General features: G+C 39.6%; 5 non-coding genes across 5 annotated transcripts; all 5 read right to left on the bottom strand.

The window, feature by feature from the left end:
* Positions 1-734: 734 nt before the first annotated feature.
* On the bottom strand, positions 735-816 carry TRNAL-UAG (transfer RNA leucine (anticodon UAG)). Its single transcript has one exon. It is a non-coding gene; the product is annotated as a tRNA-Leu (tRNA).
* A 1,378-nt stretch (positions 817-2,194) lies between these two features.
* TRNAL-AAG (transfer RNA leucine (anticodon AAG)) lies at positions 2,195-2,276 on the bottom strand. Its single transcript has one exon. It is a non-coding gene; the product is annotated as a tRNA-Leu (tRNA).
* Positions 2,277-3,654: 1,378 nt separating this feature from the next.
* On the bottom strand, positions 3,655-3,736 carry TRNAL-UAG (transfer RNA leucine (anticodon UAG)). Its single transcript has one exon. It is a non-coding gene; the product is annotated as a tRNA-Leu (tRNA).
* Positions 3,737-5,114: 1,378 nt separating this feature from the next.
* On the bottom strand, positions 5,115-5,196 carry TRNAL-UAG (transfer RNA leucine (anticodon UAG)). The gene has a single exon. It is a non-coding gene; the product is annotated as a tRNA-Leu (tRNA).
* Positions 5,197-9,853: 4,657 nt separating this feature from the next.
* TRNAL-AAG (transfer RNA leucine (anticodon AAG)) lies at positions 9,854-9,935 on the bottom strand. The gene has a single exon. It is a non-coding gene; the product is annotated as a tRNA-Leu (tRNA).
* Between the last annotated feature and the right edge of the window lie 3,275 nt (positions 9,936-13,210).

The following is a 13,210-nucleotide window of genomic DNA, read 5'->3' on the forward strand; positions in this document are numbered from 1 at the left end:
ATATGCATTATTCATACGAATGACTTTTTCACATGTTCCTTTTCTTCTACAGCACATTGAAGATCACTTGATGTTACATTTGCTTTCTTAGAGAACAGAGAAGCCAAATAGGAATTTAAAAGTTCAGTCTTCTCAACATCATTATTGACCACATTACCCTTTTCATATTTTAAAAATCCTATAGCATCTTTGGCTTTTCTTTAACTTTTGACTTACTTCCAAAATCCTTTCTTATTGCTTTTGGTCTCTCTTGCAAGCCTCAATTCATTACTGGCTTTAGCTCTTCTAACGCTAGCCCAGCTTTCCCTGCAGACAGCATTATATTCTTCTTTAGATATGAACCCTTCTTTCCAATTGATACTCATTTCTTTGTTCCTTTTCAGCAAGCTTTTAAGTTCAGTATTCAGCCTTCCTGGTCTCAATAAATGCTTTCCGTTCTTCCTTCTTTTCGGGATTGTTACTGATTGTGCAGTGAGAATTAAATTTAGCAAAATCTCCCATCTTTCCTGGACATTTCTTTCCTTTAGAACATCCTACCTTTCCTTACTTTTTACTGAGTCCATTAAAAACTGTCTTTCTACAGTCCAATCTTAAAATCTCAGTTTTCGCAGGTTTTCCTCCTTTTGTAGTTCAAAATTATAGGATAGCATGATCGCTGCCTCCTAAGTTCTCAACCCCCTTTACTTCCTCAACCGTTTCCTAATTTTTGGTAAAAATTTGATCCAAATAAAAAAAGGCAGCGGTGCGATTTGAACCCACGCCTCCAGAGAGACTGGAGCCTAAATCCAGCGCCTTAGACCGCTCGGCCACGCTACCTCTTACATACATTTAAAGTTATTTATATCAGAAGTTTGCTTTTGATGTAAGTGGCAGAAAATATTTTATATCCAATATGACAAAAAGACAAATGTTATTATGCAACAGCAACGTAAATATCAGGGAATTGTTTGTACATTGACTTTGGGGCACCATTTTACAAAACATATGACTTGTATCCAGATATTTAACTAATCTTTCCTCTGTTGGCTCATCCGCTAATTTTTAGATATCACTGAATTAGGTGGTATAGATTATTTGCTATGATCTCCCACATACAGGACACTCAAACATGAAGGATTCCAACACCCCTGCCTGTACGTAACAGATAATCAGAAGCAGCAGCAAGGAAGACATTATACAGCAGTGCAGAGCAGTGTAGCTATGAGTTCATCACTAGGGTGACTTACTGGAAAGCAGCAGAAGCAGCATGGCTCTGTTTATGTTTGCTAATCACTGTGCTCATCCTGTATTGATAATCCTAAAAAGGCAGCAGGGATATGAGCTAGCAGTTAGACCTCATTTGACCAAGATTGATTTTGGCAAATTTTGAGAATGGTTGATCATTGATTGAACTGACATGGATGTAACATAGATGGTAAATTATGTAATTAATTCTGATGCCAAAGCTAACATGAACACTCATATGCATTATTCATACGAATGACTTTTTCACATGTTCCTTTTCTTCTACAGCACATTGAAGATCACTTGATGTTACATTTGCTTTCTTAGAGAACAGAGAAGCCAAATAGGAATTTAAAAGTTCAGTCTTCTCAACATCATTATTGACCACATTACCCTTTTCATATTTTAAAAATCCTATAGCATCTTTGGCTTTTCTTTAACTTTTGACTTACTTCCAAAATCCTTTCTTATTGCTTTTGGTCTCTCTTGCAAGCCTCAATTCATTACTGGCTTTAGCTCTTCTAACGCTAGCCCAGCTTTCCCTGCAGACAGCATTATATTCTTCTTTAGATATGAACCCTTCTTTCCAATTGATACTCATTTCTTTGTTCCTTTTTAGCAAGCTTTTCATTTCAGTATTTAGCCATCCTGGTCTCCATAAATGCTTTCCATTCTTCCTTCTTTTCGGGATTGTTACTGATTGTGCAGTGAGAATTTAATTCAGCAAAATCTCCCATCCTTCCTGGACATTTCTTTCCTTTATAACATTCTACCTTTCCTTCCTTTTTACTGAGTCCATTAAAAACTGCCTTTCTACAGTCCAATCTTAAAATCTTAGTTTTCACAGGTTTTCCACCATTTGTAGTTCAAAAGTATAGGATAGAATTAACGCTGCCTCGTAAATTCTCAATCCCCTTCACTTCCTCAACTGTTTTCTAATTTTTGGTAAAAATTAGACCCAAATAAATAATGGCTGCGATAGGATTTGAACCCACGCCTCCAGAGAGACTGGAGCCTTAATCCAGCACCTTAGACCGCTCGGCCACGCTACCTCATACGGATATTCTAACTTATTTAAATCAGAAATTTGCTAATTATATAAGTGGCAGAAAACATTGTATATCTAATTAGACAAAAATACAAATGTTATTATGCATGAGCAACGTAGTTATCAGGGATTTGTTTTTACATTGACTCTGGGGCACCATTTTGCAAAACATCTGACTTGTATCCAGATATTTAACTAATCTTTCCTCTGTTGGCTCATCCGCTAATTTTTAGATATCACTGAATTAGGTGGTATAGATTACTTGCTATGATCTCCCACATATAGGACACTCAAACATGAAGGATTCCTACACCCCTGCCTGTACGTAACAGATAATCAGAAGCAGCAGCAAGTAAGACATTATACAGCAGTGCAGAGCAGTGTAGCTATGAGTTCATCACTAGGGTGACTTACTGGAAAGCAGCAGAAGCAGCATGGCTCTGTTTATGTTTGCTAATCACTGTGCTCATCCTGTATTGATAATCCTAAAAAGGCAGCAGGGATATGAGCTAGCAGTTAGACCTCATTTGACCAAGATTGATTTTGGCAAATTTTGAGAATGGTTGATCATTGATTGAACTGACATGGATGTAACATAGATGGTAAATTATGTAATTAATTCTGATGCCAAAGCTAACATGAACACTCATATGCATTATTCATACGAATGACTTTTTCACATGTTCCTTTTCTTCTACAGCACATTGAAGATCACTTGATGTTACATTTGCTTTCTTAGAGAACAGAGAAGCCAAATAGGAATTTAAAAGTTCAGTCTTCTCAACATCATTATTGACCACATTACCCTTTTCATATTTTAAAAATCCTATAGCATCTTTGGCTTTTCTTTAACTTTTGACTTACTTCCAAAATCCTTTCTTATTGCTTTTGGTCTCTCTTGCAAGCCTCAATTCATTACTGGCTTTAGCTCTTCTAACGCTAGCCCAGCTTTCCCTGCAGACAGCATTATATTCTTCTTTAGATATGAACCCTTCTTTCCAATTGATACTCATTTCTTTGTTCCTTTTCAGCAAGCTTTTAAGTTCAGTATTCAGCCTTCCTGGTCTCAATAAATGCTTTCCGTTCTTCCTTCTTTTCGGGATTGTTACTGATTGTGCAGTGAGAATTAAATTTAGCAAAATCTCCCATCTTTCCTGGACATTTCTTTCCTTTAGAACATCCTACCTTTCCTTACTTTTTACTGAGTCCATTAAAAACTGTCTTTCTACAGTCCAATCTTAAAATCTCAGTTTTCGCAGGTTTTCCTCCTTTTGTAGTTCAAAATTATAGGATAGCATGATCGCTGCCTCCTAAGTTCTCAACCCCCTTTACTTCCTCAACCGTTTCCTAATTTTTGGTAAAAATTTGATCCAAATAAAAAAAGGCAGCGGTGCGATTTGAACCCACGCCTCCAGAGAGACTGGAGCCTAAATCCAGCGCCTTAGACCGCTCGGCCACGCTACCTCTTACATACATTTAAAGTTATTTATATCAGAAGTTTGCTTTTGATGTAAGTGGCAGAAAATATTTTATATCCAATATGACAAAAAGACAAATGTTATTATGCAACAGCAACGTAAATATCAGGGAATTGTTTGTACATTGACTTTGGGGCACCATTTTACAAAACATATGACTTGTATCCAGATATTTAACTAATCTTTCCTCTGTTGGCTCATCCGCTAATTTTTAGATATCACTGAATTAGGTGGTATAGATTATTTGCTATGATCTCCCACATACAGGACACTCAAACATGAAGGATTCCAACACCCCTGCCTGTACGTAACAGATAATCAGAAGCAGCAGCAAGGAAGACATTATACAGCAGTGCAGAGCAGTGTAGCTATGAGTTCATCACTAGGGTGACTTACTGGAAAGCAGCAGAAGCAGCATGGCTCTGTTTATGTTTGCTAATCACTGTGCTCATCCTGTATTGATAATCCTAAAAAGGCAGCAGGGATATGAGCTAGCAGTTAGACCTCATTTGACCAAGATTGATTTTGGCAAATTTTGAGAATGGTTGATCATTGATTGAACTGACATGGATGTAACATAGATGGTAAATTATGTAATTAATTCTGATGCCAAAGCTAACATGAACACTCATATGCATTATTCATACGAATGACTTTTTCACATGTTCCTTTTCTTCTACAGCACATTGAAGATCACTTGATGTTACATTTGCTTTCTTAGAGAACAGAGAAGCCAAATAGGAATTTAAAAGTTCAGTCTTCTCAACATCATTATTGACCACATTACCCTTTTCATATTTTAAAAATCCTATAGCATCTTTGGCTTTTCTTTAACTTTTGACTTACTTCCAAAATCCTTTCTTATTGCTTTTGGTCTCTCTTGCAAGCCTCAATTCATTACTGGCTTTAGCTCTTCTAACGCTAGCCCAGCTTTCCCTGCAGACAGCATTATATTCTTCTTTAGATATGAACCCTTCTTTCCAATTGATACTCATTTCTTTGTTCCTTTTCAGCAAGCTTTTAAGTTCAGTATTCAGCCTTCCTGGTCTCAATAAATGCTTTCCGTTCTTCCTTCTTTTCGGGATTGTTACTGATTGTGCAGTGAGAATTAAATTTAGCAAAATCTCCCATCTTTCCTGGACATTTCTTTCCTTTAGAACATCCTACCTTTCCTTACTTTTTACTGAGTCCATTAAAAACTGTCTTTCTACAGTCCAATCTTAAAATCTCAGTTTTCGCAGGTTTTCCTCCTTTTGTAGTTCAAAATTATAGGATAGCATGATCGCTGCCTCCTAAGTTCTCAACCCCCTTTACTTCCTCAACCGTTTCCTAATTTTTGGTAAAAATTTGATCCAAATAAAAAAAGGCAGCGGTGCGATTTGAACCCACGCCTCCAGAGAGACTGGAGCCTAAATCCAGCGCCTTAGACCGCTCGGCCACGCTACCTCTTACATACATTTAAAGTTATTTATATCAGAAGTTTGCTTTTGATGTAAGTGGCAGAAAATATTTTATATCCAATATGACAAAAAGACAAATGTTATTATGCAACAGCAACGTAAATATCAGGGAATTGTTTGTACATTGACTTTGGGGCACCATTTTACAAAACATATGACTTGTATCCAGATATTTAACTAATCTTTCCTCTGTTGGCTCATCCGCTAATTTTTAGATATCACTGAATTAGGTGGTATAGATTATTTGCTATGATCTCCCACATACAGGACACTCAAACATGAAGGATTCCAACACCCCTGCCTGTACGTAACAGATAATCAGAAGCAGCAGCAAGGAAGACATTATACAGCAGTGCAGAGCAGTGTAGCTATGAGTTCATCACTAGGGTGACTTACTGGAAAGCAGCAGAAGCAGCATGGCTCTGTTTATGTTTGCTAATCACTGTGCTCATCCTGTATTGATAATCCTAAAAAGGAAGCAGGGATATGAGCTAGCAGTTAGACTTCTTTTGACCAAGATTGATTTTGGCAAATTTTGAGAATGGTTGATTATTGATTGAACTGACATGGATGTAACATAGATGGTAAATTATGTAATTAATTCTGATGCCTAAAGCCAATATTACTATTCACATGCTGTATTCATACGTATGACTTGCTCACATGTTTCTTTTCTTCTACAGCACAGTGAAGATCACTTGATGTTACATTTACTTTCTTAGGGAACACAGAAACCAAATAGGAAATTAAAAGTTCAGTCTTCTCAACATCATTATTGACCACTTTACCCTTTTCATCTTTTAAAAATCCTAAAGCATCTTTGGCTTTTCTTTAACTTTTGACTTACTTCCAAAATCCTTTCTTATTGCTTTTGGTCTCTCTTGCAAGCCTCAATTCATTACTGGCTTTAGCTCTTCTAATGCTAGCCCAGCTTTCCCTGCAGACAGCATTATATTCTTCTTTCCATTTGATATTCATTTCTTTGTTCCTTTTTAGCAAGCTTTTAAGTTCAGTATTCAGCCATCCTGGTCTCCATAAATGCTTTCCATTCTTCCTTCTTTTCGGGATTGTTACTGATTGTGCTGTGAGAATTTAATTTAGCAAAATCTCCCATCCTTCCTGGACATTACTTTCCTTTAGAACATCCTACCTTTCCTTCCTTTTTACTGAGTCCATTAAAAACTGCCTTTCTACAGTCCAATCTTAAAATCTCAGTTTTCGCAGGTTTTCCTCCTTTTGTAGTTCAAAAGTATAGGATAGAATTACCGTTGCCTCCTAAAATCTCTATCCCCTTTACTTCCTCAACTGTTTCCTAATTTTTGGTAAAAATTAGATCCAAATAAATGATGGCGGCGGTGGGATTTGAACCCAAGCCTCCAGAGAGACTGAAGCCTAAATCCAGCACCTTAGACTGCTTGGCCACGCTACCTCTTACATATGTTTAATGTTATTTATATCAAAAGTTTGCTTTTGATGTAAGTGGCAGAAAATATTTTATATCCAATAATACAAAAAGACAAATGTTATTATGTATGAGCAACGTAATTTTCAGGGATTTGTTTGTACATTGACTCTGGGGCACCATTTTACAAAACATATGACTTGTATCCAGATATTTAACTAATCTTTCCTCTGTTGGCTCATCCGCTAATTTTTAGATATCACTGAATTAGGTGGTATAGATTACTTGCTATGATCTCCCATATACAGGAAACTCAAACATGAAGGATTCCTACACCCCTGCCTGTACGTAACAGATAATCAGAAGCAGCAGCAAGGAAGACATTATACAGCAGTGCAGAGCAGTGTAGCTATGAGTTCATCAATAGGTTGACTTACTGGATAGCAGCAGAAGCAGCATGGCTCTGTTTATGTTTGCTAATCACTCTACTCATCCTGTATTGATAATCCTAAAAAGGCAGCAGGGATATGAGCTAGCACTTAGACTTCTTTTGACCAAGATTGATTTTGGCAAATTTTGAGAATGGTTGATCATTGATTGAACTGACATGGATGTAACATAGATGGTAAATTATGTAGTTAATTCTGATGCCTAAAGCCAACATGACTATTCATATGCCGTATTCATACGTATGACTTGCTCACATGTTCCTTTTCTTCTACAGAACAGTTGTAACATACCTGGCGGCGTCCTTGCATGGTGGTCCATCTCCCACTCTGCAAGAGCGCGCACTTGATCTCCAGTCCAGAATGTCTCTCTGGCTTCCCTCCATGCTGTCTGTTTGTGTCTGTTTCTGCTGCTTAAGGGCGGCGCCCGATCACTTCCTGCTTTTTGTACCTGCTGTGGGTCACACCCCTTGTGCGTCCTCAGCCTATTGCTGTCTATCACCTGGTATATAGCTCAGCTGCTCCCATCTATCCCTGCCTGAGCATAGTGTTTCATTCAGTGTGTGCTTGCACTCTGTAGGTGCCAGGTCCCGTTTTTTGTCTCCTGCTTTGCGGTATCAGTTCCCGTGTCTGAACTGAGTCCTGTCTATTTCTCCTGCTTTGCGGTATCAGTTCCCGTGTCTGAACTGAGTCCTGTCTATGTCTCTTGCCTTGCGGTATCAGTTCCCGTGTCTGAACTGAGTCCTGTCTATGTCTCCTGCCTTGCGGTATCAGTTCCCGTGTCTGAACTGAGTCCTGTCTGTGTTCTCTTGTCTGCCTATCCTGGAGGCTGTATTTCCAGGCCTGTCTGAACTCGCTCCTAGCCTGTTCCTCCCGCCTTCTAGGGGCCGATTACCTAGACCTGTTCCTGTATCTTGTCTGTCCTGTCTGAACACGCTCCTTGCCTGTTCGTCCCGCCTCTCTGGGGGCCGTATTCCCAGACCCGCTCCTGTATCCAGCTGCAGTGTCGGTCTCCTCCGTACACTCAGTTCCAGTCTGAACTCTTTCCTATCCTTTACCTGTTTTGCCTCTATGTCCGTTCCCTTCCTTTTTCTGCAGAGTCTGAACTCGTACCTAACTCCTGCTTGTTGTCTCTGTACTCCCGTTTGTGAGTTTGTGGTCCACTCGCTACTTCACTGCAAGTATCCTGTGGGTATCTGGCTCTGCCTTTCTCTTCCTGTCTGTTCCGTGTGAACAGAGCCCTGTCCCCCCTGCTCTGCCTTGCTTACCGCTCCGGCGGTTCTAGCCTGCTCCTACTCCTTTGTTCACCGCTCTGGCGGTTCTAGCCTGCTCTGACTCCTTTGCTCGCTGCTCCGGCAGCCTTGCTCCGCTCGGACCCTTTTGCTCGCTGCTCCGGCAGTCTCGCTCCGCTCTTATCCTTTTGCTCACTGCTCCGGCAGTCTCGCTCAGCTCTGACCCTTTGTTCACCGCTCCTGGCGGCCTTGTCCTGCTGTACTCTTGCTCACCGCTCCAGGCGGCCTTGTCCTGCCCTGTTCTCGCTCACCTCTCTGGGCGGCCTCACTCTGCTGTGTTTGTCCGCCACATCTGTGGTTCTGTTCCTGAGTCCCAGTGTGTACTGGGTCCTATCCCGCCAGAGTCCCTACCTGCTAGTGCCTCCCTGTCTGCACTCTATCTGTGCTTGCCTGTACCCCTCTGCCTGTATTGTTCCTGAGTCCCAGTGTGTACTGGGTCCTATCCCGCCTGTGTTCCTACCTGCTAGTGCCTCCCTGTCTGCACTCTAGCTGTGCTTGCCTGTACCCCGCTGCCTGCATACCCGCCTGCCTGCATACCAGTCGTGCCTGCCTATACCCACCAGTCTGTGTGCCAGCCTACCAGTCTGTTCCTGTATTCCCCTGTGTGGGTCAACAGCCGTGTCCGGGGTCTGTCCTGGAGTAGCACCTGGTCCCTCTGCTCGGTTCCTCCTTGGTGCACTGGCGTCGTATGCCGTCGTGCGACCCTGGTCGGATCGGGTGAATACCTAGTTACGCCCCTCCAGGCATTCACTCTCCAGCACGGTCCAGTGGAATCACTACAATCACACGCCCACGCCGCTCAGCCCGGGTGTGTGCATTACAACAGTGAAGATCACTTGATGTTACATTTGCTTTCTTAGAGAACACAGAAGCAAAACAGGAATTTAAAAGTTCAGTCTTCTCAACATCATTATTGACCACTTTACCCTTTTCATCCTTTAAAAATCCTATAGCATCTTTGGCTTTTCTTTAACTTTTGACTTACTTCCAAAATCCTTTCTTATTGCTTTTGGTCTCTCTTGCAAGCCTCACTTCATTACTGGCTTTAGCTCTTCTAACGCTAGCCCACCTTTCCCTGCAGACAGCATTATATTCTTCTTTAGATATGAACCCTTCTTTTCATTTGATATTCATTTCTTTGTTCCTTTTTAGCAAGCTTTTAAGTTCAGTATTCAGCCATCCTGGTCTCCAAAAATGCTTTCCATTCTTCCTTCTTTTCGGGATTGTTACTGATTGTGCAGTGAGAATTTAATTTAGCAAAATCTCCCATCCTTCCTGGACATTTCTTTCCTTTATAACATTCTACCGTTCCTTCCTTTTTACTGAGTCCATTAAAAACTGCCTTTCTACAGTCCATTCTTAAAATCTCTGTTTTCGCAGGTTTTCCACCTTTTGTAGTTCAAAAGTATAGGATAGAATTACCGCTGTCTCCTAAATTCTCAATCCCCTTTACTTCCTCAACTGTTTCCTAATTTTTGGTAAAAATTAGATCCAAATAAATAATGGCAGCGGTGGGATTTGAACACACGCCTCCAGAGAGACTAGAGCCTTAATCCAGCGCCTTAGACCGCTCGGCCACGCTACCTCATACGGATGTTCAAACTTATTTAAATTAGATATTTGCTAATGATATAAGTGGCAGAAAACATTGTATATCTAATTAGACAAAAATACAAATGTTATTATGCATGAGCAACGTAATTATCAGGGATTTGTTTGTACATTGACTCTGGGGCACCATTTTGCAAAACATATGACTTGTATCCAGATATTTAACTAATCTTTCCTCTGTTGGCTCATCCGCTAATTTTTAGATATCACTGAATTAGGTGGTATAGATTACTTGCTATGATCTCCCACATACAGGACACTCAAACATGAAGGATTCCTACACCCCAGCCTGTACGTAACACATAATCAGAAGCAGCAGCAAGGAAGACATTATACAGCAGTGCAGAGCAGTGTAGCTATGAATCCATCACTAGGGTGACTTACTGGAAAGCAGCAGAAGCAGCATGGCTCTGTTTATGTTTGCAAATCACTCTGCTCATCCTGTATTGATAATCCTAAAAAGGCAGCAGGGATATGAGCTAGCAGTTAGACTTCATTTGACCAAGATTGATTTTGGCAAATTTTGAGAATCGTTGATCATTGATTGAACTGACATCGATCTAACATAGATGGTAAATTATGTAATTAATTCTGATGCCTAAAGCCAACATGAGTATTCATATGCCGTATTGTTATGTATGACTTGCTCACATGTTCCTTTTCTTCTACAGCACAGTGAAGATCACTTGATGTTACATTTGCTTTCTTAGAGAACACAGAAGCAAAACAGGAATTTAAAAGTTCAGTCTTCTCAACATCATTATTGACCACTTTACCCTTTTCATCCTTTAAAAATCCTATAGCATCTTTGGCATTTCTTTAACTTTTGACTTACTTCCAAAATCCTTTCTTATTGCTTTTGGTCTCTCTTGCAAGCCTCACTTCATTACTGGCTTTAGCTCTTCTAACGCTAGCACACCTTTCCCTGCAGACAGCATTATATTCTTCTTTAGATATGAACCCTTCTTTCCATTTGATATTCATTTCTTTGTTCCTTTTTAGCAAGCTTTTCAGTTCAGTATTCAGCCATCCTGGTCTCCATATATGCTTTCAATTTTTCCTTCTTTTCGGGATTGTTACTGATTGTGCTGTGAGAATTTAATTTAGCAAAATCTCCCATCCTTCCTGGACATTACTTTCGTTTAGAACATCCTACCTTTCCTTCCTTTTTACTGAGTCCATTAAAAACTGCCTTTCTACAGTCCAATCTTAAAATCTCAGTTTTCGCAAGTTTTCCTCCTTTTGTAGTTCAAAAGTATAGGATAGAAAAACCGCTGCCTCCTAAAATCTCTATCCCCTTTACTTCCTCAACTGTTTCCTAATTTTTAGTAAAAATTAGATCCAAGTAAATGATAGCGGCAGTGGGATTTGAACCCAGGCCTCCAGAGAGACTGAAGCCTAAATCCAGCATCTTAGACTGCTCGGCCACTCTACCTCTTACATATGTTTAATGTTATTTATCTCAAAAGTTTGCTTTTGATGTAAGTGGCAGAAAATATTTTATATCCAATAATACAAAAAGACAAATGTTATTATGCAACAGCAACGTAATTATTAGGGAATTGTTTGTACATTGACTCTGGGGCACCATTTTACAAAACATATGACTTGTATCCAGATATTTAACTAATCTTTCCTCTGTTGGCTCATCCGCTAATTTTTAGATATCACTGAATTAGGTGGTATAGATTACTTGCTATGATCTCCCATATACAGGACCCTCAAATATGAAGGATTCCTACACCCCTGCCTGTACGTAACAGATAATCAGAAGCAGCAGCAAGGAAGACATTATACAGCAGTGCAGAGCAGTGTAGCTATGAATTCATCAATAGGGTGACTTACTGGATAGCAGCAGAAGCAGCATGGCACTGTTTATGTTTGCTAATCACTCTACTCATCCTGTATTGATAATCCTAAAAAGGCAGGAGGGATATGAGCTAGCAGTTAGACTTCTTTGGACCAAGATTGATTTTGGCAAATTTTGAGAATGGTTGATCATTGATTGAACTGACATGGATGTAACATAGATGGTAAATTATGTAGTTAATTCTGATGCCTAAAGCCAACATGACTATTCATATGCCGTATTCATACGTATGACTTGCTCACATGTTCCTTTTCTTCTACAGCACAGTGAAGATCACTTGATGTTACATTTACTTTCTTAGAGAACACAGAAGCCAAATAGGAATTTAAAAGTTCAGTCTTCTCAACGTCATTATTGACCACATTACCCTTTTCATCTTTTAAAAATCCTATAGCATCTTTGGCTTTTCTTTAACTTTTGACTTACTTCCAAAATCCTTTCTTATTGCTTTTGGTCTCTCTTGCAAGCCACAATTCATTACTGGCTTTAGCTCTTCTAATGCTAGCCCAGCTTTCCCTGCAGACAGCATTATATTCTTCTTTCCATTTGATATTCATTTCTTTGTTCCTTTTTAGCAAGCTTTTAAGTTCAGTATTCAGCCATCCTGGTCTCCATAAATGCTTTCCATTCTTCCTTCTTTTCGGGATTGTTACTGATTGTGCTGTGAGAATTTAATTTAGCAAAATCTCCCATCCTTCCTGTACATTACTTTCCTTTCGAACATCCTACCTTTCCTTCCTTTTTACTGAGTCCATTAAAAACTGCCTTTCCACAATCCAATCTTAAAATCTCAGTTTTCGCAGGTTTTCCTCCTTTTGTAGTTCAAAAGTATAGGATAGAATTACCGCTGCCTCCTAAAATCTCTATCCCCTTTACTTCCTCAACTGTTTCCTAATTTATGGTAAAAATTAGATCCAAATAAATGATGGTGGTGGTAGGATTTGAACCCAAGCCTCCAGAGAGACTGAAGCCTAAATCCAGCACCTTACACTGCTCGGCCACGCTACCTCTTACATATGTTTAATGTTATTTATATCAAAAGTTTGCTTTTGATGTAAGTGGCAGAAAATATTTTATATCCAATAATACAAAAAGACAATGTTATTATGTATGAGCAAAGTAATTATCAGGGATTTGTTTGTACATTGACTCTGGGGCACCATTTTACAAAGCATATGACTTGTATCCAGATATTTAACTAATCTTTCCTCTGTTGGCTCATCCGCTAATTTTTAGATATCACTGAATTAGGTGGTATAGATTACTTGCTATGATCTCCCATATACAGGACACTCAAACATGAAGGATTCCTACACCCCTGCCTGTACGTAACAGATAATCAGAAGCAGCAGCAAGGAAGACATTATACAGCAGTGCAG

Source organism: Phyllobates terribilis, unplaced genomic scaffold (genome assembly GCF_046119375.1).
Source record: "Phyllobates terribilis strain yellow unplaced genomic scaffold, ASM4611937v1 Scaffold_11__3_contigs__length_659146591, whole genome shotgun sequence".
Lineage (NCBI taxonomy): Eukaryota > Metazoa > Chordata > Amphibia > Anura > Dendrobatidae > Phyllobates > Phyllobates terribilis.